The 26696-nt window shown below is 50.0% G+C and overlaps 1 protein-coding gene across 2 annotated transcripts in view; it reads left to right on the forward strand.

The window, feature by feature from the left end:
- LOC138567406 (lipopolysaccharide-induced tumor necrosis factor-alpha factor homolog) overlaps positions 1–20823 on the forward strand; it is a 327246-nt gene extending 306423 nt beyond the window's left edge. For both annotated transcript variants that reach the window (XM_069645579.1, XM_069645580.1), the window contains one exon: positions 18511–20823. The gene's annotated coding sequence lies outside the window, so the exon portion shown is untranslated. The remainder of the gene's footprint in view (positions 1–18510) is intronic.
- Positions 20824–26696: the final 5873 nt, after the last annotated feature.

A 26696-nucleotide genomic window follows, 5' to 3' on the forward strand; every position in this document is an offset into this window, starting at 1 on the left:
AATGCAACTATATACAAAAAGTGGAGCAGTGTCCGTCGACTCCAAATCATAATAAGAAAGAAAGGAAACCTAAAACTAAAGAACTATATACAAAGGCGGCGGGCAAGTCCAGCGGCTCACTCCGTGGTGTTCCGGGCCAGGGCATCATCGAACTCCTGTTCGATGTCCCGGAGGCGGTCCTGTTCCATGGCCCCGAGGGTCCGCAGGGACGACGCCGTATCCTCCTCCAACCCCCTGCGGATTGCCTCGAGGCACTCGGCCCGCCTCAGGGCCCTCCACATGGAGTTCTCCGCCCTGACCATTGTGAGCCGCGCCTCTTCCGCCCGCCGCCGCTCCGCACCTATCTGCTGGCCCAACCGCTGCCACACAGAAGACACACCCCGTCCTGGGTCAACCTGCCCTCCGGCCGATGCCTGCCCCTCCGATGTTGAAGGCCCCGAGCCTTCATGGCTCCCACCACGTTGCCGCTGCTGCTGTGCCTCTGCCCGTGCACTGCCTCCTGCTGCCTGCACATCCTCTGCCGGCTGGGGTGCAGTTGTTGCTGTGACCACCCCTGCTGGAACCGAAGACTCCCGACTGGGATTCCATCGCTCCACAGCCCAGCCCCAGGACCCAGTTGCCCACCCACTCCTGCCTCTGGGGTTGTCATGTCGGGCCAAACACCATCTGTGACCACTGACAATCCCCGGCCAGAGAGGCAGAGGGGCACCAGCTTCAGTGCCACCGAAGTTGGTGTCCTGGTGGAGCAAGTCCTGGGGCAGTATGATGCCCTCTTCAGACTTTGCCGCGCCGACAAGGAAGGACGGACTCGGATCTGGACTGACATCGTGACTGCCATCAACGCGGAGGGGGTGGCAGTCCGCGATTTACAACATGTCAGGAAGCGCTGGGAGGACTTCAGGTCCAGGACCCTGAACAAGGCCCGGCGCCTCTTGAAGGCAGCGGATGCCAAGGGGCGCCGGGGCCACTTGTCGGAGGAACAGATGAGGGTCCTGGAACGAATATCCCCAGCGCTCCATGTCCAGGTCCTAGAGAAGCAGACCCGTCTGGAGTCGAGCGGTGAGTGTACATGCATCCTGATTGTGAGCAGTGCGTGTGGTGATAATTCAGTAGTGTGCAGGTTGCACATCTGTTTGTATGGGGTCGAGTATGGGTGGGGGTGTACAGGGCCGTGGGGCTGACACATGCGGGGGCTGTGCTGTGTGAGACATGGATGGTGCTTGTGTGTGTAGGCTTGCATGCCAAATGCAGTTGTGTGGGCACACATGTTTGGATGAATGTGTATGTAAGTAGACATGTCCGTGATGTCACGCATGCATGTTGTTTTCGGCTGCATGTATCAGCACTGTGTACATGTGCATGTGTGTGTATTTGACAAGGGTGCAACAGTGATGCAACATGGATGCATGTGACAGCGGTATGTGGAAGCCTGATTGGCAGATGTGACATGGATGCCCGTCTGAACAGCGCGACACTTGGCAGAGGTGTAAACATGCATGCAAGTGTGGTGGTGTGTGTACATGTGTGGTGCACTTCCTGTGTTGCATGTGATGTCTGGCTCACCTTTGGCTGCTCATGCTGTTGTATGTGTGTGGATGGTGGTGGCAGTTGCGATATGGCTGTGGTATGGCTCATGTGTGCGAGTTGTAATGACATGTGTGTTGGGGATTGTGATGACATGTCTGAGGTTTGCCAATGCCACTCATGTGCAACTGTCATGTGTGTATGTGTCCATTGTACAGTGCCCTGATGCCTGTGATTTGTTTCTCCCTGTCTGCAGCGTCAACTGATGAAGAGGGCGGAGAAGGTGCTGTGGAGCACAGCGGCGGGGATCCCACCGCCAGCCGGAGACGCAAGGCCCGGCTCCCCTCCCAGGTTGTCATCTCGTCGGGGAGTGAGGAGTCCGGTGCCGCGTCCCAGGCCGCAGCTGCCGGGGGGGCTCCAAGAGGCGGAGGTTGGAGTTGGACTCCTCGGCAGCAGAAGGGGCAGCTGGGACCCCACAGGGCCCAACAGGGGAAGATGGCACAGAGTCATCCAGGTTGGTGGGGGGTTTGGTGGAGGAGGAGGCCGTGCAAGCACCAGAGACGGGGTCTGGAGGTGGGGATCCCACTGGTGCTAGTGGTGTAGTGCAGGACCAGGGACAGGAGGCAGCACAGGCCGCCGCGGAGGTGCCTGTGTGCAATCCTGTCCCCGATCCTGTCCCTGCATCATCTTGCACCAGCAGGGATGCCTACGTCCAGACCCGTTTTCAGGCAGGGGATGAGCTCACATCAACTGGCCTTCCTCTGCCTGCGGACGTGGCTATCCAGGTCCGGGTTGAGCCTGTCCTGGCTGGTGTGGCGTTGCGTCAACGGGCCATGCGAGGTGACCTGCAGTCTTTTCATGGAGAGACTGCACGTCATCTCGAATGGCTCGTTGACCACGTCAGCCTGCTGGGACAGGTCACCCAGGCCGGATTCCTCCGTCTGATGGGGCTTGCTTCGACCCCCTCCTCAACTGGACCCCCTACGTGCCAGTCGTCCTCTGTGCCATCTTCCCACCCATCAGTCACCTGGGTGCCCTGTGGAGCTGCCTCTGACGGTGCGGCCAGGCTGGTGGAGGAGGCATCCCTGCCACAGTCGGGAGTCGGACGTCCAGCAGGGGTGGCCACTTCAACAACTGCACCCCAGCCGGCGGAGGATGTGCAGGCAGCAGGAGGCAGTGCACGGGCAGAGGCACAGCAGCAGCGGCAACGTGGTGGGAGCCATGAAGGCTCGGGCCTTCAACATCGGAGGGGCAGGCATCGGCCGGAGGGCAAGTTGACCCAGGACGGGGTGTGTCTTCTGTGTGGCAGCGGTTGGGCCAGCAGATAGGTGCGGAGCGGCGGCGGGCGGAAGAGGCGCGGCTCACAATGGTCAGGGCGGAGAACTCCATGCGGAGGGCCCTGAGGCGGGCCGAGTGCCTCGAGGCAATCCGCAGGGGGTTGGAGGAGGATACGGCGTCGTCCCTGCGGACCCTCGGGGCCATGGAACAGGACCGCCTCCGGGACATCGAACAGGAGTTCGATGATGCCCTGGCCCGGAACACCACAGAGTGAGCCGCTGGACTTGCCCGCCGCCTTTGTATATAGTTCTTTAGTTTTAGGTTTGCTTTCTTTCTTATTATGATTTGGAGTCGACGGACACTGGTCCACTTTCTGCATATAGTTGCATTTTAGTTAGGGTTTTTTGTAGGTTTCCTTTGTTCAGTTGGGCTCATGGACCCTTGGATGTTTTGTACATAGTTCTTCATTGGATTGATTTTATTTTTGATGTGACTTTTGACAACTTTTTTTAGGATTTGGATTTGTAGTATTTTTTTTTTAAAACGGACATGCAGCTTCTCTTTTTTTCATTGACATTGTAGTTTGTTTCTTTTCATTAGGTTTTTTTTTTTTAATACAATTTTGTTTTCATACTTCACTGTGTGGTATCATCTCATTGGTTTCATGCATGTCATGTTGGGTGTTTTCCCATTCAATTGCAACCATTGTGTGTGACAGACATGGGTTCATTTGCTTTATGGACATTGGGGGTGTAACATGTAATTTCAATTTCCATGTGGTTGAATGGGTTACTTGGTAGGGCTTTTTGGCTGTGGAGGCTGACCATAACGCACATGATTGGGGATTGTGAGGACCTGGTGGAGGCTGCCCATGGTGGCTGGGGGGTGGGGGTTATGGGGGACATGAGTGGGGGCCTGGTGGGGGCTGGCCATGGTGGCTGGGGGGTGGGGGTGGTGGGAGACATGAGTGGGGGCCTGGTGGAGGGTGCCCCACAGTGCGTGGGGAACATGAGTTGGACATGGGTGGGGGCCTGCTGGCAGGTGCCCCACAGTGCTGGGGGGTGGGGGTGGTGGGGAACATGAGTTGGACATGGGTGGGGGCCTGCTGGCTGGTGCCCCACAGTGCTGGGGGGTGGGGGTGGTGGGGAACAGGAGTTGGACATGGGTGGGGGCCTGCTGGCAGGTGCCCCACAGTGCTGGGGTGTGGGGGTGGTGGGGAACAGGAGTTGGACATGGGTGGGGGCCTGCTGGCAGGTGCCCCACAGTGCTGGGGTGTGGGGGTGGTGGGGAACATGAGTTGGACATGGGTGGGGGCCTGCTGGCAGGTGCCCCACAGTGCTGGGGGGTGGGGGTGGTGGGGAACATGAGTTGGACATGGGTGGGGGCCTGCTGGCAGGTGCCCCACAGTGCTGGGGGGTGGGGGTGGTGGGGAACAGGAGTTGGACATGGGTGGGGGCCTGCTGGCAGGTGCCCCACAGTGCTGGGGGGTGGGGGTGGTGGGGAACATGAGTTGGACATGGGTGGGGGCCTGCTGGCAGGTGCCCCACAGTGCTGGGGGGTGGGGGGGGGTGGGGAACATGAGTTGGACATGGGTGGGGGCCTGCTGGCAGGTGCCCCACAGTGCTGGGGGGTGGGGGTGGTGGGGAACATGAGTTGGACATGGGTGGGGGCCTGCTGGCAGGTGCCCCACAGTGCTGGGGGGTGGGGGAGGGGGTGGGGAACATGAGTTGGACATGGGTGGGGGCCTGCTGGCAGGTGCCCCACACTGCTGGGGGGTGGGGGAGGGGGTGGGGAACATGAGTTGGACATGGGTGGGGGCCTGCTGGCAGGTGCCCCACAGTGCTGGGGGGTGGGGGGGGTGGGGAACATGAGTTGGACATGGGTGGGGGCCTGCTGGCAGGTGCCCCACAGTGCTGGGGGGTGGGGGGGTGGGGAACATGAGTTGGACATGGGTGGGGGCCTGCTGGCAGGTGCCCCACAGTGCTGGGGGTGGGGGTGTGGGGAACATGAGTTGGACATGGGTGGGGGCCTGCTGGCAGGTGCCCCACAGTGCTGGGGGGTGGGGGGGTGGGGAACATGAGTTGGACATGGGTGGGGGCCTGCTGGCAGGTGCCCCACAGTGCTGGGGGGTGGGGAGGGTGGGGAACATGAGTTGGACATGGGTGGGGGCCTGCTGGCAAGTGCCCCACAGTGCTGGGGGGCGGGGGGGGGGTGGGGAACATGAGTTGGACATGGGTGGGGGCCTGCTGGCAGGTGCCCCACAGTGCTGGGGGGTGGGGGGGGGTGGGGAACATGAGTTGGACATGGGTGGGGGCCTGCTGGCAGGTGCCCCACAGTGCTGGGGGGTGGGGGTGGTGGGGAACATGAGTTGGACATGGGTGGGGGCCAGTGCTGGTGGGTGGGGGTGGTGGGGAACATGAGTTGGACATGGGTGGGGGCCTGCTGGCAGGTGCCCCACAGTGCTGGGGGGTGGGGGTGCTGGGAGACATGGGTGGGGGCCTGGTGGAGGCTGCCCCTGGTGACTGGGGGGGTGGGGGTGGTGGGAGGCATGGGTGGGGGCCTGGTGGAGGCTGCCCCTGCACTGCTGGGGGGTGGGGCGGGTGGGAGACATGGGTGGGGGCCTGGTGGAGGCTGCCCCTGGGGAGTGGGGGGTGGGGGTGGTGGGAGACATGGGTGGGGGCCTGGTGGAGGCTGCCCCTGGGGAGTGGGGGGTGGGGGTGGTGGGTGACATGAGTGGGGGCCTGGTGGAGGCTGCCCCTGGTGGCTGGGGGGGTGGGGGTGGTGGGAGACATGGGTGGGGGCCTGGTGGAGGCTGCCCCTGGTGACTGGGGGGTGGGGGTGGTGGGAGACATGGGTGGGGGCCTGGTGGAGGGTGCCCCTGGTGGCTGGGGGTGCAGGGAGACATGCGTTGGTGGCCAGTAGTGCAAGTTGACATGTGGGTTGGCTGGGGGGCATGGCCATGGTGGATGCGGTGCCTGCAGGACATGTGCAGGGTAGGCCCCTGTGGTGTGAGCCACCTGCAGGGGCCATGGAGGGTGTAGAGGGAACACCTGGGAGGGCCCACACGTGCAATTCACGTGTGGTGTTCCCCGCGCACCCCTGTAATACACGTACCCTGCTGGAATTGCGTGTGTAACTTCCCCTGCACCCTGAAATACACGTACCCTGATGGAATCGCATGTGGAACTTCCCCTGCACCCTGAGATACACGTACCCTGATGGAATCGCGTGTGGAACTTCCCGCGCACCCCTGTAATACACGTACCCTGCTGATTTCGCGTGTGTAACTTCCCCTGCACCCTGTGATATACGTACCCTGCTGATATCGCGTGTGGAACTTCACGCGCACCCCTGAAATACACGTACCCTGCTGAAATCGCGTGTGGAACTTCCCCTGCACCCTGAAATACACGTACCCTGATGGAATCGCGTGTGGAACTTCCCGCGCACCCCTGGAATACACGTACCCTGCTGATTTCGCGTGTGAAACTTCCCCCGCACCCCGAAATACACGTACCCTGCTGATATCGCGTGTGGAACTTCACGCGCACCCCTGAAATACACGCACCCAGCCAAAACGCGTGTAAAACTTCCCGCGCACCCCTGGAATACACGCACCCAGCCAAAACGAGTGTGAAACTTCTCGCGCACCCCTGGAATACACGCACCCAGCCAAAACGCGTGTGAAACGTCTCGCGCACCCCTGAAATACACGCACCCAGCCAAAACGCGTGTAAAACTTCCCACGCACCCCTGGAATACACGCACCCAGCCAAAACGCGTGTGAAACTTCTCACGCACCCCTGAAATACACGCACCCAGCCAAAACGCGTGTAAAACTTCTCGCGCGCCCCTGGAATACACGCACCCAGCCAAAACGCGTGTGAAACTTCTCGCGCACCCCTGAAATACACGCACCCAGCCAAAACGCATGTGAAACTTCTCGCGCACCCCTGGAATACACGCACCCAGCCAAAACGCGTGTGAAACCTCTCGCGCACCCATGATGTACACGCACCCAGCCAAAACGCGTGTATGACTTCGCGCGCACACCTGAAATGCACGCACACGCTCCCCCAGGCACAATCGCTGAGCTGTGTATACGGTATTTTTTAAGCGCACATTCTGGCGCACATGTATTGGGACGCTACCGCCTGCTTTCTGTGGCGTACGGGTATGGGCCTGTGCGCGTCTTTGGCCGTGCGCTGTTTTACCCGATTCGATTCCATGAATGCCTGTTGTAGGCGAGCGTCTGGGCGTTCCGCGCACTTGCCTCCTGGTCCTCCCCTGTGACGCCCACATTTTCACGAGTTGTTCCCCATTCCGCGTGTCACGCCCCGTTTTCCGCCTACTTTTGGGATGTGCGCCGCGCCATGTGCGAATTCGCTGTGGCTTTATCGCACAGCGTTAGATGACCTGTGCGCTAGCATGCGGCGCGCACTTTTTCAGCGCACATCCCACATTTTGCTCGTGCCCGTGCTTCCATGAATGGATGTGCGCTGTTTTCTGTGCGATATTCTGCGATTTTTTCTGTGGCACTGCGAATCGCACGTTTTCGCACGCGTGCGCCGGTTTTTCCACGCACATTATTTCCATGAATCGGCCTGTAAGACTATCTAGGCCTCAAATTCACTGACATTTATAACTGGTCAATCCAGGTTTCCAAAGCTGAAGTCACTTTAACCTGGTATAGTGGGGGCATCGCCAAGTTAGTCCGTGTCTTTGGCAATTAGGCGATAAAAGTGACATTAGAAGCCTATGTTACACAGGCCAGGCAAGCAGCCCTTTATGGGTCAGAATTGTGGGGTGCTACAAATTGCATACCATTGTCTGTGGCCGAAAATACATTTGTGGAGAACATGCTAGGCCTACCAAACAGCGCCTCTAACTTCCCTGTCTATCTAGGGACGTGCTTATGGAGAATTGACACCCTGTGTAAACCTAAACCCATATCATAATGGGCAAGGGTTTGGTCATCCCCAGAGCTAGCTAAGTACAGTTTGGCCCCAGAGGATATAATATCTCAAGAGGGCGGACGTTCATTACCGTGGCCGGTACACATCAAAGGTACTTTGCGATCCCTGAGCCTAAGCGAGTGTTGGGATGACCCGTGCAATATAAATGGCAGCACTAAGCAATTTATTAAAAATGCGTTTTGTTAAACAGGATGACCGTAATCTGCAGACAATCATGGCCGTGAGGTAAAGCTAAATATGGGATATGAAAAGTACCTGAATGTGGTGTCTCCTAAGTTTACTAGGTCACTGTATCTGAAATTGCAACTGGGTATTCTGCCGCTGGATAAATGCATTGTTTGCGGCGATAGGGTTGAGAAAGTGACACGTTTTACTTCTATGCCCTTGCTACCTAAGAATTAGGAAAAGATACCCGAGGCCATTATTGTGAGTCAGAGCCATAAGAACAACCCAGCAAGCACTAGCACTTTGCTTACATTTGGAGGCCGAATTGGCAGTCCATTCTGTTGCCACTTTCCTTACTTGGGCTCGGAGGGAAAAGTTGAACATGCATTCTGGATGGCGCTGCCCTTTGTATTCTGCAGTCCAACGCTATTATTTGTTTATTTCTTTTGCATTTTGCTCATGTGTGACTTTTTCTGTTCAGTCTCGATATGTAAGAGGCTTGCAAGCTGATTCATTGTAGCTACTGTGCTGGACATTAGAAGAATAGGAACTAATTGGTTTGAAAATGACCAAAGTATCTGCACAAACCCTTCGTCTGCAGTACAGCATCTTTTAAATCTCTGCTTTACTTTACAGTACAGCAGATTTTTTGTTGTGTATGTTTCATTTACTTTTACCGATGGACTTTGTATGATGAAATGATTCGTTATATATTTATTTATGTCTATCTGGATTTTCATGATGCATTCATTGTTTTAACTGATTGTATTTCTGCGTTCATGGTCGTTGACCGAAATAAAGCTATATCGTATCGTAATAATTTCCTTCATCATGCCAGATTCTATGCTAGAATTAGATACCAATGCATTAAGGAGGTTGCTCTCAACCAGTGTGAGATGACTGAGGCCCAAAAGGGAACTTCATACACATTGGAATTTTTGCAATGAGAACACGGGGGCGGGGGAGGGCGTGGAGGGGTGTTTATGGATGATGTCGTTTCAGTTCAACACATTAACCACCTGTATTGAATAGGGTCCGCGTGATAAGCAGATCTAAGAAAACATGGAAAATGTGTCTGGCATGTATCTCTGGATTATCTTTTTACTGACAGGAAGTTGTAGCTAATTGGTCAGTTCAATGCAGAGACAGAGCAGCACTATTGGGTTGTTTCATGTGTCCAGTTGCTGCATACCAGTCTGCGGGTTCCATTCAGAATAGCATTTGCAAAATCACCTGGCATAAAGATATTGGGGAAACGCCACAAAACACGTTAATAAGGTTTATAGACAAGGGGGGTCATTACGAGGTTGGAGGTAAGTAACTGTCCTCACCGACATGGAGCAAATGCTGTGTCCGTGTAGGTAATAGCCCGCTAATAGAGGGCTATTACGACTTCGCGGGCACGAGCTTTGCGCCATGCCGGTAACGACATTAGTGGCATGCCGCTAAAATCCTGAAAATGGCCCTTAGCGGCATCATGTAAATCGCAGATTGCACTACCGGCACTAATCAAGACGGCATTAGCGGTGATCGCTAATATCAGTCACCATAAATAAGCGGAACCGGAAGTAGCGTTGTCGCACAGGAACGGGAAAGAGCATGGCGGCCATCTTTAAAAACACAATCCATAGCCATCCTCAGCAGCCAGGACCTGTAGTATATTGCTGTGTGCCAAATTCAATCCACAACAACAATACAATACCCAAGGAAGTGAAAAAGGGCGCCTCCCGCCAGTGCAAGGAGCGCTTTAATGAAGACGAGCTGACCATGCTGGCGGAGACCCTGGCTGAGAATGCTGATGTCGTGTTTGCCCAGAGCCTCAAGAGGGAGGCTGTCATCAGAAAGAAGGAGATCTGGGCACTAGTGGCACAAAAAGTCAGCGCAGTTGGCAACACCCCCCGCACAACTATGGACTGCTGGAAGAGGTGGGATGACTTGCGCCTGCGAGTCCTCAACATCCTCTCGGCAAACAGGAGCCAGGCCATGGCAACTGGCGGAGTAGCAAGCTCTCCGATAAAGCTGTCCCGGTGGGAGGACATATGTGCCAGCCCGATCGGCATGGAGGCCATTGAAGGCGTGGGAGACATGGAGTGTGGTGCCACCTCATCGGCGGAAGGAGGTGAGTGTCCTAAGAAAACACTGTAATGCAGAGTCTGATTATAGTCCACCAATATGTCTTTCTAAAGAGGCAAGCCATGGCCCAATACACACACATTCCCAGCCTAGTTGTCGTACGCAGCACAGACACATGCAGATGCCTGCAGCAAGGCAATGCCATACCTTACACAAACTACACTAAGATGTTAATGGCATAAGTCACACTGCATGCAGGCCACAACAAATATGCATGTCACATAGCATACGTCTGCCCCAACATGAGTGACCCCGACGGATGCCTGCATTACCCACCCATATAGCAAGCAACGTGATCATCCAAACTCCACTGCCTATTACCCTCTATTGTGTAGATGACCAATTATACAAATGTATAATACCTCTCAAACCATCACTCATGCCGTCCCTCTCTTCAACCCCAAAGGCTCAGATCATGACAGTGAGGCCCGGGACTCACCCCCACAGCCGACCACACCCCGGAAGAGGGCCCGGGATGAGGGCAAGAGGCCTTCCACCTCCAAAGGCCAACACAAGCCTTGCCATGCACCCCAGAGGAAACCACCTCTGGATGCCACGGCACGGGTACCGCCAAGGGCCGTCGACACAGAACCCACAACTCCAGTCACACTGGCACAGGACATAGCTGAAGCTGCACTCTCAGCATAGAGCAGTTCTGTCGGGGAGTGCTACAGCACCCCTGGCTGAGGACGAGGCGCAGCATTGGTGTGGGTGCCCATGGAGGACGTCTCCTCCGACCTGCCTCGCACACCAAGTCCGGCACCATCCCCCCAGCTCACATCAGTAGACTCCGACCACGGCACCACCACGGAGCAGTCTGGGGTGGAGTACAACCAAGGGGCCATGAGTCCCGTAGGGGACCCAATAGAAATTGTGCATGACACCCAAGCACCCTCCACCTTCACAGGTGTTCTGGCGGGGGTGCAGCGGCAGGAGGAGCTAATTGCCCTGGTGCGACTATTCGTAACTGACAATGCCCAAGCAAGGCAGGAGTGGCACGAAAACACTGCCTCTCTGGGCAAGATCATTGCCGATAGCACAAGTAGACTCTGCGAGGAGGTATCAGCCCTGCGGCAGATCCTCAGCCGCAAAGCTGATGCAATGGAGGCTGAGCGTCCGGCCCCCCAAATGGAGCAGGCAGCCACCCCATCGTCCTCGAACTCCACACAGACTAGCCCACTACGCAGGTCAGCGCGCACCCTGCGCCGCCCGGACTTGCTGCCACCTGGTGCAGGGAGTGGCAGGAAGTAGACTGGCCAGCCTGATGAAGTCAATAGACACTTGTTTGAACATGTGTGGGGGAGTTTTGAGGGGAGAGGAGGTGAGGGTGTGTGGGGGTGTTGTGGGGGTAGGGGGGGAGGGTGTGTGGGGGAGTTGTAGGGGGAGCTGGAGGGGGTGAGGGTGGTGGAGGGTTAGTGCACTTTCATCTTCATTGGACATTTCAATACACCCGTTGTGTGAAAAAAATAACTTGAGTGGACATTCATCATTGTGCATGTGTCATTTATTCATATACAGTGCATAGTGTACATGTACTCCCACACCCAGTGCCCTCTGTCCAACTATCATGTCACCCTCTGCAACCATGTGTGTCAGAAATATTGTGCAATCACTGACTGACACACAGCACGTCCCTCCTGTGCATCAGAACTGCGATGATGTGCAGCCACATCTTCTTCATCCCCTTCATCATCAGCAGGTGGTTGCAGTTCAATGTCAGGGAGCAGGGGCACGTTCCGTCGGATACACATGTTGTGCAGCATGACATATACCATGATGATCTTGGCCACTTTCTCATGCCTTTAGAGGAGGGCGCCACCTGACCGGCTAAGTCAGCGAAACCGTGCCTTCAACAGGCCAAAGGTCTGCTCAATGACCACACGGGTACGGGTGTGGCAACGATTGTAGTCCTCCTCGTGCCTGTTCTGTGGGTTTCGGACAGGGGTGAGGAGCCACGACTTCAAGGGATAGCCACTATCACCTGCATGGGCGGCAAAAAAAGGTATATGTCAGTTGATTCATGATGGACAGCTGTACTAGTCACACATGCCTGCAGATTATCGTTGGTCACATGCACATGTCCCTGGTTTTATGCACAACATTTTTAGGCTCTCAATGTGTCCTGTTCCATGGAATAATGGTGTGGGTTGCATCTTCAAGATGATACACGGTGTGCACTGCCGTCTTGTTGCTCATGCATTGTTTACGGATACAGCTGTGTTTGTGTCTAATTTGTGATGTGTGGTGTTCTGTATGATTTTCTGACTGGGAGCGTTGGCAGTAAGCTCTGCAATGTTGGGCATTCAGCGCTGATTTTCCCCATGGTGACATGTAGCATTCCTGTTTTTGTGGCGGCCCTGTGACAGACAGTGGATTCCCTTGGTGGTTTTGTTCAATGCACTCCCATGGATGCTTGTCCTGTGTGGTGACTTGCTGGAGACAGCAACATACTGCATATTCACTGCATGTTGCTGGATGGTGTTGCAGAGGGTGAGGACCGCTGATGAGTGGTGCAAGTGTTGTGGGATGTGGGGTGGTTTACTGTTTTTCATGTTGTGATAGGTGTAGACCTTACTTCATTCCCATGGGATTTGGGTGTCATGTTCTGTTTGGGATGCTTTGGGGCACAGTGTTTAGTGATGTGTACATCGTGCTGTCACATCAACATTGACACCATGGTGGTGTGTGCATCTCTCCCCCCATTTCAGTGCCATGTGCCTGCCATGCAACTTACCAAGCAGCCAGCCACGTCGTCCTGCATGTCGCTCCATGTAGCGTGGTAGCGTGGAGTTCTGCAGGAACATAGAGTCATGAGTTGATCCGGGATATCTGGCACAACAATGTGTGATGATCTTGCTGGTATCACATACCATCTGCACATTGATGGAGTGGTATTGCTTGCAGTTGCGGTACACCACATCCATGGCATGCGGGACCACTGACTCCATGTGGGTGCAGTCGAGGGCACCTATACAATTTGGCATGCCTGCCAGTGTCTGGAAGCCAACTTTTTCATCAAAAATATCCTGGGGATACCGTGGTAGAGATATGTAGTCCCTTGTGTGCTTGAGGAGGGCATCCAGAACTTGGTTCAGAATGCGAGAAAATAAGGGTTGTGATATGCCATGCATGTGCCCCACTGTGTGCTGGTAGGTGCCTGTGTCAAGGAAGTGGAGCACCGACACTACCTTCAGTAGAGGGGGGGGGGTGGCCGTGTGTATTTCAATGAGGCTGACAATGTCGTTGTGTATCATGTCCACGATGGTGGTGATGGTGTCCCGGTTCAGACGGTACAGGGTGTGGATCTGCTCAGGTGTTAGGTTGAATGGACTGGCTCTGATGCGAGGGATTAGGGGCTGCCTGCGTGGTACCGCTGGCTGCACTGGTGGGGCATGCTAGGCCTGTCTCACCCTCTTTCTCCTCCTGCGTCCCCTCTGTGGTGCCTGCTGATGCTGTTGTTGTTGTTGCTGGTGTAGCAATGAAAGCATGTCCTCCATCCCCAGTATTGCTACTACTATTGGAATCATCATGGTGTGGGAAGGGGTGTGGTGTGTGGGTGTGCTCCTTTTGTGCTGGCCCAGACTCCATTGCCTCCACCTGTACTGATTGTGTGCACCTGTGGCAGTTGGGAACACTGCACATAGCATTTTACGGTTGGTTCACAATGCCAGTATTACCGGCATGCCAGTATCCCCTACTAGCGCCTTCATGATGCCGGTATTTGCTTGTCTGCCTGACTTGTGATTTCCTCCCATTAGCGGTATGCTGGTATTGCCGGCATGATGGACCGTGTGCCCGGAATAGCCCGGAGCGGTATGCAATGCCGGTAATCCTTTACCGGCATCGTTTTTCCATTACCTCCAACCTCGTAATGACCCCCTATATTTCAAATTCATGCTTGCTGGATGTGGGACTTACCAAAAAAAGACAGGCAGAATTGTAAGCAAACTAGAACAAGGGATATATCTCCATGTCACCCCCTCCCCGCACTCTCCCTTTTGTAAGTAAGTCTATGGTCCAGTTGACAGGCTATTAAAATGTCTCTTCCTGGGTTCCCTTTGTGCTTAAATCATAGTGCAAACGTCATGCTCCCATTAGGCTTTATGGAACCCTCTGTAAACATTCCTCTTGGCAATGTAATTCCTCGGGACACCCATTGGGACCTTTCTGTCTGCCAAATGTCTTATAGAGAGTGGCTCTGTACGTGAGGCACGTTCACAAATGAGTTCCTTTCTTCTGTTCCAGAAAGAAATGTCTGTCAAACGAATCCTCTGTGGTAGGTGACTGGTCTCTGCTGATAGGCCACTGGTTGGGTAGCATCACTAAGATATCACAGGCAACATTCTCGGATTTTGATGCTCTTCCTGAGTAGCTTTCACAGAATCGCCCCGGTGTGAGGTAACTAGACAATCAATCCCATGTTACTTTCATCCTCATCAAGTTGATTCACACTGGCACCTGCCAGCCTGCTGCTGGACTTTGCCACTAGCCCTAGAGCTAGCTGTTACCTAACCGGTTTAAGGGTCTGCCACATCCCTGATCCTTCTCCTTTTTCTCTCAGACAATGTACCAGCCTGTGTTGTCTTGCCCTCTGGCTAGCACTGCCCCTACACCTTCAAGGGACTTCCTATTGTCCTCCTGCCTTGATCCCTGCTACTCCTACCCCCTCAATCTACCCTTCACCCTCCTTGTAAATTTTTCAAATGATAAAGCTAATGTAATAGCTTCAACAAACAATACATTTAGTTGATTATAGTGAACATGAACAATCAGACAAGACACCATCGTACAAAACAGGCTCCACCTGTCATTTCTTTTTTCAAGTGAAATTCATGACCTTACAAGTCACCGGCGAGTATGGGTGGACCATTCCCAGGAACATAGAATGCTAAGCCGTTTCTCTAGGACTGTGCATCCTGGATGCATTAGAGCATGTTTAGAGACGTTAATTAACATGTTTTGCCAATGTGTGTTGCTCGTCTTGGTGGCTGTGTTTCTACTCGACTCAGGTTGTTCTGGCCACTGCCTAAAATGGCAGTCTGGATTTTTTTCGCCTGTCACCACAACATCTGGCTGCCAATAGTTTATGGTGGAAGGAGTGCAACAGCTAAGCCATTCTGACTTTTGAATGGTGCTAGTTGTAAATTCCAGAGTATATTATGATTTATTTATTTAAGGCGCTTAAACAGCAAGTTCATTGTGTTTCAAAGCGCCCACAGGGCAAGAAGGAGATAACATGGGAATTAAATAAAATAAAGCAATGAGAGAGAGAAGCAGACCTACTAGGCCTTGTGAGCGTTCAGAACATGGAAGTGCAGAGAGATGGAGAAGGGATGAGTGGTGGGGGATAAGTGCAAGGTGTAACCAGGAGGGAAGTGCCAGGGATTGAGAAGCTGTAAGTGTCTAGGTAAGTGGTCAGCTGCCTGTAAATAAAATAAATGCAGGCATGTGGTGACATATGCCATGGGAGCGAGGTAAGTGCTGAGAGCGGGCGGAGGCTGAAGGCGATTGGGTATGAGAGGCGATGGGACCCAAGAGGATACATAAGGGCCCTGGTCACCAATCTCAGCAACTGAGTGGATTTTTAGCAGAGGAGGTTTGAAGGGAAGGAGGACGTGAAAAGGAAAGTCTTGAGGAGCTTCCGTTATTCGAGGAGCTCTGGCTCAAGATGAAGAGGAAGGGGGAGGCTGTTCCATAGGAGGGAGCCTGCCGAGGAAAGAGATCGGCAGCCTGCTTGCTGTTCAGCGAAGCGCTTAAGACACAGAGGGTGGGTGCCGGAGGAGTGTAGAGGTCTGGAGGGAGCGTATTTAGTGGGAGCAAGCTGTAGATAGCGTGGTCCCTGGCCCCAGACAGCCTTATTGATGATGCAGGGGGATTTGAATTTGATCCTTGCAGCAACTGGGAGCCAGTGCAGCGATTTCAGGGCTGGAGAGATGCAGTCCCTGGGCTTGAGGCCATGGATAAGTCTTGCAGACCTATTCTGAATTAGCTGGAGGGGTCGAAGAGACAAAGCGGGTAGATTAAGGTGTAGGGCTGGCTTCTGCCTCCTGGTGACCCCAATTGGATGAAATAGGAGGGAGGCAACCAATTGAATGGGGCCAGGTTCCAACAAAGGATGGCTCCACTGGTATAGACTGGAGCAGCCATCTTAGACAAAAGCCCAAGAACATCAGAGTCAATGCAGCAAAAAGGATTTCATACCCCTTAAAGCATCAGTGTGACAAGGCCAATATCCTGCCTGGCCATACTATGACAACTGGAAAATGGTGTGATTACCTGGGAGTATGATAGCAGTGCCTGGCAAATGCCAAATACATATACAGAAGACAGAAATGTTTGCTTTGTCAATGCTAATTTGTAACCTGACATGAGTGCAAGAAACAGATTTAAATCACGTGGCTAAAGGCACACATGGTTAAGACATTTTTTATTACATCAGTAATATATTTACAACTTCAATTACACCTGTATCTTAGCAGGCTTCTTTGCAATGACACTGAGAGCCCACATTTTGCTGTTACTGCTTTATAAAGCTAGATTAAAAAAAAAGAGGATTACGTTTTCGGTGGGAAGGGGCAGGTGGTGGGTGGGAATGGCCAGAGGGATTAGCATTCAATGGGTGGCTAAATAACCAAACAATGCTCACAAGTTGTGTGTTCCTTCACAGAGGCCATCTACCTCCAACATGTACTCCAATGCAATAGTTTTGCCTTATAGGAGGCGCTTAAGCACCACCAAGAAGCCAAAACTAAAAAACATAGCACTATATTAGCTTAATCTATGAATACAGCTTTTTTTGCATGCCCCGTGAGATATGGCATAAAACTCAGAATGTTCGTAATTCAGTTTGGTGCTGATCGTTTTCACCCCTCAAGAACCCCTACTTACTCTAGAACGAATGAACTGAATGTCCTCAATTCAGCAATATAAATGGGGGCGGGAGAAACGTGTAGAGTATCCAAATTGCATAACAGTTGTTGCACACTGTCAATCACCGGTCTGTAGGTAACGCGCCATAACTGAGTAGTACATTTTAATCAGCTACAAATAACACTCTGAACATGTTTGGCTAAACAAACTAAATATGAATTTAAAAGTCCAACGACGCACATGTGGAAAAGTTACCTGGTCCTAGACCATTGCTTTAATTTATGACATTGCAATCAATCAATAGTTGTTTATTCGAAAACGTGTTCATAAAACAGATGATGCACAGCAACAAATAAAATCTATAAACTTAAAGCATAAAATACAGGCAATAAAAGCACCAGTGCGAACAGCAAAATAAAATTGCTAACATACAAATGACATTAAAATATATATCTCACAGTCATGCAATAATTCGTTCGAGAAACCAGATATTATGCAAGAAGGGAAGACTGGCAGGAGTCTAATCCTTAATAGAGCTGCCGCAACACGGTTTGGGTATGTTTGACCATATTTTTTTTATTGCAGCAAACTGAGCGCAATTTATTTGCTTGGGGCTCAATTTACATGCACATGTGTTTTCTTTTGGGGTTCTTTGTCCCCCGCCTCCAATTTTAAGCAAGTGGGGGACACCCCGCACCCCCAAAATTGCATAATACCAAACATGGGGAGCGGGTGAGACCCCCGCAATCCCCAGTCTCCAGGGTTGGTATTTTTGCAATATATGCGACCAAATTGCTCCGAAGGCCAAATCACCCATGCAAAATTCTACCAAATTGGTCATTAGGTGAATTGTTTTTGGTCAAATAGGCTAATACCCCGCAATACATATTGGTAGGCACCTCTACGCTGACGGAACCCAAGTATTTTCAGGAAAGGATTTTGGTATTTCAGTCAAGGATTGGTGTACAAGTAATAGGGCGTACATGTTGGTTTCCAAGGATATATTATCACAATAACAACTAGAATCCTCACTGAGTTTCCAGGGCATTCTGTTTGCTGCCAAAGTAAGCTTATTAAAATGTTAATGTTCTTAGTGTCATGGATTAGTGGTTCCTCTTAAAAATGCCAAGAATTACTTTATTTTGACTGAGCAACACCGAAATTGGATTTACAGTCAGCGTCGAATAACCAAAGGCATGCATTGTTTTAATGAACTAGCTGAACACCTGGATCGGTGTCTCTGCTCTCAACTCAACACATCTCGTAAAATGATGTTGTTCAAGATGGCTCTAACATTGGTACAAATTGAAAGCCATAAGGTTATAAGGCCCCATTTTCGTTGGTTAGTTAGTGGAGTGAGGCGGGTTTCCAGGTAGAGGAATATGGCAGCTGTGCCCGGCTCACTCATCACAATTGCTGCTGAGGGGGGAACACTCTTACACCTTACATCACTAATTATGTCAACAATCACAACTCGAGTTTTAAAGACATATGAGCATGCATGTCATGTCCTGAATGTACAAACAATTGCTAATTCACACGGTTCCTTTTTTTTTTTATATAGGTACAAGAAGCAATTTATGCTGAATGAAGACACGGATTGCTCTCGCAGTCTCTTAATCACCAGAATTGCACATTTTCCTAGTAACAAAAAAATGCCAGCCTAAAATAATCACGTCTGCTCATGTAATCTATTTTTGCATTTTATTTACAATTGTATACAACTAATCATACATTTCTATGAATGTCTCACATTTGTTTTGCATATGGGTGGAAATGGTAAAGCAAGCAAATCAAACATAAAGAGTAAAACTAATGTCACGTTACAGTCACATTTGCAAACCGGATAGAAAGCATTGTATCCTTAAAGATAATGGTCCAATCAATGAAAGCCAGCCGAGGTTTTGCTATAAAAACATGCAACCCTGCTATATTTGGAGACAATTCAATCGGCCAATCTCATAGTAACTACAAACAAGGGCCTTGACCAGGAGGTGCTTAGCATATATTTTCCCAGATGCTGGCGTCCCATAGAACATTTTAGGAAGAAATGACGTAGCACTGTGATGTTTTATACTAATATAACATTGACAACATGGTTGCCTTTAGTGCCCAGGCACACAGTTCACCCACAAGTGAATTACTACAAAATTTCTCAAGTGTTCGACCATTGTTCCGTACATACTTAACTCTCGAAATGTGTTGCAATATTTAACGCGCGACACCAAAGACTTGGCTTTCTCACATCGATGCCTGCAGCAGGAGAGGCTTGTGGTGGGAGTGAGCCGCACGTAAGGACGAAGGGTGGGTGTGATAAGAGCCTACAATCACTTTTCAGTATTTTAGACATACTTCCAATTGAACACACTTTGCAATGAAAACCATGCACCTTTCTTCGGGTGTGGCCGTGGATGCAAGGAGCAGCACTTCGGCGGCACTTCAGCAGTGACTCGGTTCTTGAGAGTGCGTCATCGCTTTGTGAAGGTTCATAAATCTCCTCCATGACTGGACTCAAATTTGGCTACAACTGGACATTTTCTGTGCCCATGATGTGCTTGGATGGAGATAGATTTTCCCTACCTTATGATCTTTCACCTCTCTTCTTAGTAGTAATCATCAGGCACAAGATTCTTCCAATACGTCGCTACCAAATATAATGCAAATGTTTATGTTTTGAAATGTATTGTTTAGACTGAGTCAATCAAACGCAAATGAACAGGGTCATAGGAACCAAAAACACACACGCCTTATGGTCAATTACCACATTTGGGACCATTGCCTTGACCTATTTGATAGTTTAATATAAGTCACAACGTAACATGTATCTACAGTGGATAGAACACCTGAGGCTCAATAATTACAAGCAGGAGATCATAAATGATACAAGTGGTGAGAACCCAAAGTGATTTCCTTGGATTGTGATTTAGGACGCAAAACATATATACCCTGCTGCCGTAACAGAACTGACAAGGGTTACAACTATATATATACACCAAACAAAGCTGCACTGCACAATGGTAAAACAGTGTGTGCGGGGCCCTCATTACGAGTTCGGCGGTAACAATGCCGCTATTGGCGGCATGGCTGCCGCCGAAATCGCATCGGGGTCCGGGTCCTCGGAATGAGGATTTACCGGGCCATTCCGAGGTCGGAAGGCCCGGTAATTCCTCCCTCCGAGGACCCGGACCCGGTCCTTCCCCATTGGGAATGGGAGAGGGACCAAACAACGGGCCATTACGAGTTGGCCCGTTGTTTGCTCCCTCTTCCCCTCGCAGGACCCGCTCTGCATGTCTGATGAGACCAGACGTGCAGAGCGGGTCCCGCGAGGGGAACTCGGAATTGGGCGGTACGGGGTTGACGGCACCAGCACCTTTATCGGTGCCGTTAAACTTGTACCGCCTGACTCGTAATGAGGGCCTGGGACTGGAAGTCATGTAGTCAACACAAAAGTGTTTCGGCTTTACTGTAATTCATGAAAGACAGGCAATGAGGGATGGCGTGTGCGTGATCAATACGTCCAAGTAGGTCGCTTTGGGTTCACACCACTTGTATCATATATTATCTCATGCTTGTAATTATTGATTGATTATAAACCCTCCTGGGTAGAATAGGGCCGTAACCAGGAGCCCGTTTTCTCTAATTGTTTAGACTGAGTACACAAGAAGACTTTTTAATATCCACCCAGCATGTCCACAAATGTTTTCGTATTCACGTGCTTGACTACTGGTTCTCCGATATTTGAACAACATGTCTGAAGTAATACAACGGGTGGACTCTACTCTGTATATATGCATGCGTTTGCACTGTTGTATTGCAAAATGTACCTGTAGATTAATTTATGGAGTATTTCAGCAGGTCTATAAACCATTGAAATCGAGCATTTCATTTATTTGTATGTACGCTCTGTGAATTAACTTGTAATATATTGTAATTGTAATTGTTTATTTGCAGAGCGCTTATGCACAAGTGAAGTGCTTCAAAGCGCTTCAAGGCGAAAAAGGTACAAGGGAAAACAGTAGTCATTCTTGTGCCTTGACGTTTCCGAATGATCTAACAAAAATTAACTAGTAAACTAAGCCAGAGGCATTTTTACTAGTGCAAGTGCAAGTGTATAACAGGAGGGAAGGAGAGAGGGAGGGGAGTAAGGAAGAGCAAACCATCACGCGCCTATGCACAAGTGTTTCAGGTGCTATCAAGCTAGGGAGGGAGGGCAGAACAAAATGAACTTGCTATGCCTAGTGCATTCAAGGTCGTGCAAGTGCGCAAACAGGAAGTGCGAGGGGGGGAGAGGGGACAAGCGCACCCAGTCCATTGGGGCCTGGGTTAAGTGCAGAAGAGGATGCCTCTAACATGGAACATAATTCCGAGTGTAGAAGTGCAAGGCATAGTGCAGAGGCCCGGAGGCAAGAGTAGAACTGGCGGGGGAGCCTGGGACCTGTGTTGCTCTGGAGGTGCACCAGGCGACCAGTCAGCAAACTGAGCAGAGTTGGGGAGAAAAGTAAGAGAGATGATTGAACCCGTAGGCCCTTTAAGCGAGAAAGCGATCTATGGGAAGGATGGGGTACAGAATTTACTCTCACACCAAAAATAAGACCAACTCAGGAAGCTGTCAAACTTTAGCTGTTTTATTTGCAATAGTCTAAAACAGGGAGGTTACAACAGACATCATCAGACGTCACACAAGTCTCTCTCAACACATTTCATAAAAAACAACACTTTTATAATGAAAACTCATCACTACTGACGTCACACTACGTGGCAAAATAAGAAAACCTACACAAGGTCGGTATTGGCTTAACGGGAACATCTAAGTATACTTTCTATGGGGGATAGGGTTGTGATTGGATCTCTATTATCAGGTGGACAACTATGCCCACCAGTAGTGCAAGTCATCTTCGCTGTCATAGAATACACGACGTTTCATTGGCTCTTCAAATTATAGGGGTCTTGCTACGTGGCCCACTACAATTGGTTGGCACGCGTGTGCCCTACTGGAATATTCCACCTGCTAGCAGCACGCAAGCTCGTACCCCAGGTGCTTGTGGATTTGACTTGATCATGCCTTCCCACCCAATTAGCCCATCATTCATCATCACTCCTGCTGTCTGCCATTCGAGTTTGCCTTTGAATTCCGCCTTGTGAGTTTCACTGTGCATGAGAATAAAACGGAATATGAGCACAACCTTATCTCCAGTCTCGATTTGGCCTGCCCAAAGATTATTTCCATCTCAACCATGTGACAGGAGACCGTGTCTGAGTTCCTTTCTTCGTATTTAATACTATTTAATGAATAAAACTTCGCACTCATAGTGTTTTTCATTACACCTCAAACGGGAGCTTGCCTTGCTTCTCACGTTCATTGTATCTTCTTGAATAGATAACCAGTTTCTTGGCTGCCTGATCCCTTGACACTGGGCCAGACAAACCTTCTCGAATCTTCCTCCATCGTCAGCCGTCATTCCTTGCTGCGCCACACTTTCAGCTCATGGGGTCCTAGTTTGCTAAACACGACGTGGAACATCCAGAATCTATATACATATTTATATTGGAGGCACCGCCTGCAGTCTGTTCACTGCGTATAGCCAGCCTTCATGATTACTTAATCTACTTGTGTTTCAGCATCTTTACAGTGAAGAAGCGATTTGCATTTTCTTCAGTGCTTTATGTGCATCCAATCTTCACTCTGCACATGAAATGTTACTTAATTCTTTATTTCATCATCTTAATCCATAAGGTCTACATACTTTCTTCTTTGGCATCTCTTCTCGGTGTGTCATTTCTGCTTCACGTGACATCGCCAGGCTCTTGCCTTCACAGTTTCACACTTCTTCAGGCGCTTCTCCTAAGAGCTTGTCCATTCTTCGAGGATACCTTACATAGGGTTTTCTCAGTGGATACCTTGCCTCAAAGATTCTTCGTGGAATTGACACCAATACAGGCGTTGTGCATGTCGCAATTTCTGGCTTCCAACATATGGGCAGAATAGGGGTGGGACTTCCGGTAGAGGCATTTGGATCCTGCTCTACACTCCCCCCTCTGGTTGATTCGTCAACCACTCCCCCACCAGTCTTCACATCTAGATATCCTTGTTTGAAAATGTGCTTCTTTGGATTCCATATCTTCACTACTCCTATCAAAGATCCTGCTGATTTGACAAATCCAGGTCATGTTACTACATTGTCCATTCGGACTGCAGCAGATCCATCATCCCACATACTTCTTGTGGTGTCTCGGGTATGGGAACTTTGTTGCTTCAGGTGCTAAGAGACTGGCCTTTACGTAGTCTCTGATTTCTTCATCTGTCAACTCTTTGGGTTCGTAACCTGACTCAACATCGATCAAAATCTTCATTCCTACTGCTTTCTTTGCTGCCTTCTTGCAAAGTGTGATTATTATTCTAATCACACAGAATCCAAACATGATCATCACTAACAATTTTGCAAGGAACTTGAAGATATTCGCCATCCACTGCGGAACCCATAGGAAGATCGATGCAAACCAGCTGTCATCTGCAATATCTTCTGTTTCATCTTCCATCTTGATGTGCAAATTTGTCAGCATCGTTATGGCCTCGGTCAAGGTCCCATTCTCGTTGTCAAGAGAAGGTGTGAATGTGCAACATAATTCTCCAATTTTGGCACAAACACCTCCATCCATTTCTGTAATCATGTCAAGGACATATCTGTTCTGGACAGTGATCAGTCTTATGGCTTTCAGCTCTTCTTTGAGTGCGTTGAATACCTTTATGGTAGTATTGATCATCTGCAGAAGCTCCTGTCTCGTTATTTGTACCCACTTGCCATCATCTGGATCCCTGGAATGAAGATTGTCGTGAATACTGCTGAGGTCTGATTGAACAACCTTTGTTCATACGGAATAGGACTGAAAACTTCTATTGATTTGGCTGCGTAATAGTTCTCCCTCTTTGTTCGATTAAGAAATGCGACTGATCTCCTCTTTCTTAGATGAGCATCTGTTTTTGGAAACTCTCTGATGTTCAAGTCACTCTTTGGAATCACCAATGCTGGAACATGAACGATCAATATAGAACACAGCATGCCCCTGTCCTTGGGCAACTTCATATATGCTCTGGATCCGCAGGCCCAGTAGTGGTCCATTATCACTACTGTTCCATCCTTCATTCCTGGTACATCGAAAATTGGACCACACTGATGATTCTGTCTGACTTTTCTTATGCCATTGTTTCTGAAGCATAGCTCTGCAGTAGCCAGAGGCACTATCTGCAACGGGCCTCCTTTGTCATCAACCCATGTCAGCAACTTTGCAAGTTTTGCCCAGAGGGGAATGCATCCCTTCTCCACTCTATCTAAAACTGGTTAATAATGTCCTGCTATTGCTACTGCTCTGCACACAACCAGGCCTTCCTCCCAACCGTCTGCCTGCAAAAGGGATCTTGTGAATGAACTATACTCAAACACCCACGCTCTAACATCGTTGCACAATCCCAAAAACTGCTGCATTTGCTGTACTGTGTGCGGTTTTGCTGTTTTCATAATCGCCTCAGATCTTTCAGGTGTGACTTTCTTACCTTCATGTGAGATCAACTGGCCTGTGTACAACACCTCTTCCTGACAATACTGCAAATTTTCTTTATCTACTTTATATCCTTTGTCTGCTAGGATAGTCATTAACTGAATTGAGTCTTGTCTGCACTCATCTTCTATTGTGCTACAAACGAAAATGTAATCTACGTACTGTATTACAACACTTCAAATTAATATTGCCAAGGTCCATCTGGTGGACCCTGTTATAGATCAATGGAGACTCACAGTAACCTTTGGCCAAGCAAATATTCTTCAGTTTGATTTGACGAAACGTAAATGACGTCAGGTCTTGGGAGTCCTTATGCAACTGGATTGAGAAAAATGCATTTTTCAAGTCAATCACCAATACATAGTATCGTTGCAGGATTCGGAACTTAAGGAAACTCTGCCTCTACAATCTGGTTTATCGGTCTTATGTCTTGTATAAATCTCCATGACCCCCTTTTTGTTTTTCTTTCACAGAATACACCACAGTATTACACAGCGACTCCGACATCGCTAAAATATCTTGGTCCATTGGAGCGAAATAGTCTTAAAAATACCCTCATCCGCCTCTCGAGACATCAGATACTGTCTAGCTCGAGGTAAAATTGCTCCTGGCTTCATTTTAATCCTAACCTCTCCTACCCCCTTCAATAATCCTATGTCATAGGGGCCTTTAGTCCATAAAGAGCTTGGCATTTTTTCCAAGTCTTCATCAAAAAATGCTTGGTGCTGCCACGCCACCACCATTCGCTGTGGTATCTCTCCTTTCTCTATCTTGATCCAGTATGTAATACTCATCTCGAATACTACTTCATCATCTGATGGATCATCTTTAAACATATCCTCGTCAGTGACATCAGTCAATCTATACCCCTCCCCAATGGCAATCACTGTTCTTCATGGCCTGCCTTTGTCATTGGTGCCTTCGAGCATGGCCAATTCCCCTCACAATATGGCTGCCTGTAACTCCAGGGAAATAATCTATTCCCCCCTCTTCATCCATAGGTATCTGTGGCCTGAACAAAAAATCAGGTATTCTCATAATTTTTCCCAGTAAGCCGGGTAGCCATGTCAACAGAATGCATACCCCATAATGAAAAACCTCTGGCTCCAGTGGTATTCCTCGCAGAGATATTTGCCCTGTAAAAGCTAATATGAACTTGCCCACGTTCATATAATGTATCCCTGGTGTAGATCACACTATGCCCTCATCAGAGAAAGAAATTGTCATGTTTAATTTCATCATTAAATCTCGTCCCAGAATGTTAACTGGTGTCTTCCTTGAATACAATAATGGAACAGACATGTCACACTCTCCTATGGAGACTGGTAATTCATTAGTAAAAGGAACTCTCTTGGGGGTCTGGTGTCACCGTTAGTACTGCACACTACAAGTTGCCATGTGACCTGTCCTATTGTGGACACATGCTTATCTCCGTACCCATGAAAGGACTTCCTCCCACAACATTGACACCCCTACCCTAGGTGTCAGTAGCTGTCCCGTTTTTGCATTCTGCTTCATCTGTACGGGGCATGCGGTGACTGCCCTTGCGGCGGATTCAATGGTGCTTGCTGTGGTTGTATTGCCAGTAGCAATTACAGTGCTTGTGCTCCATACACCGTCTGATTTTGGGTGTACCCATCCCTAACTTGTTAGCTATATGCTGGAGGATAGGCTGCCACCCCTCTTGAGAATTGCCCATTCTGTACATACCCTTGGCTCCCACATGTTCACGCAAGATGCTCGGTCATTCCACATGTCCAACATATAGGACGCAATCTTCTGACTTGCCCCCCTTGCATATTCTGATTATCATTCTACATATTCTGGAACCCGCCTTGGTTATTTTGAAAGCCACCTTGAATATTTAGAAAACCACCCCTTTCACTGTAGCCCATTCCTCTGCCTTGTGGCATAAACCTATTCCCTCCTTGATCCATTTGACGTTGATTATTTGCCTGCAATGTACCCACTGCTTGCTATGTTCCCAATCCTTCTGCGCTTGTCTATACCGCCCATTCTATGGCATACTTTGATAATTTCTTCTTAACTAACTTGGCTTCCTCAAGTTTTCTAGCATCACCCTTCTTCCTATTTTTCTCTTGCAGCAGTCGACGGTGATATACTATGCTCAACTGTATATCTCTGCCCATGGCTTCGCTTCCATTCTCACTAATTTCTTGAGATGCCGCTGTACCG

Source organism: Ambystoma mexicanum, chromosome 2p (genome assembly GCF_040938575.1).
Source record: "Ambystoma mexicanum isolate Mex_15411 chromosome 2p, UKY_AmexF1_1, whole genome shotgun sequence".
Taxonomy (NCBI): Eukaryota; Metazoa; Chordata; class Amphibia; order Caudata; family Ambystomatidae; genus Ambystoma; species Ambystoma mexicanum.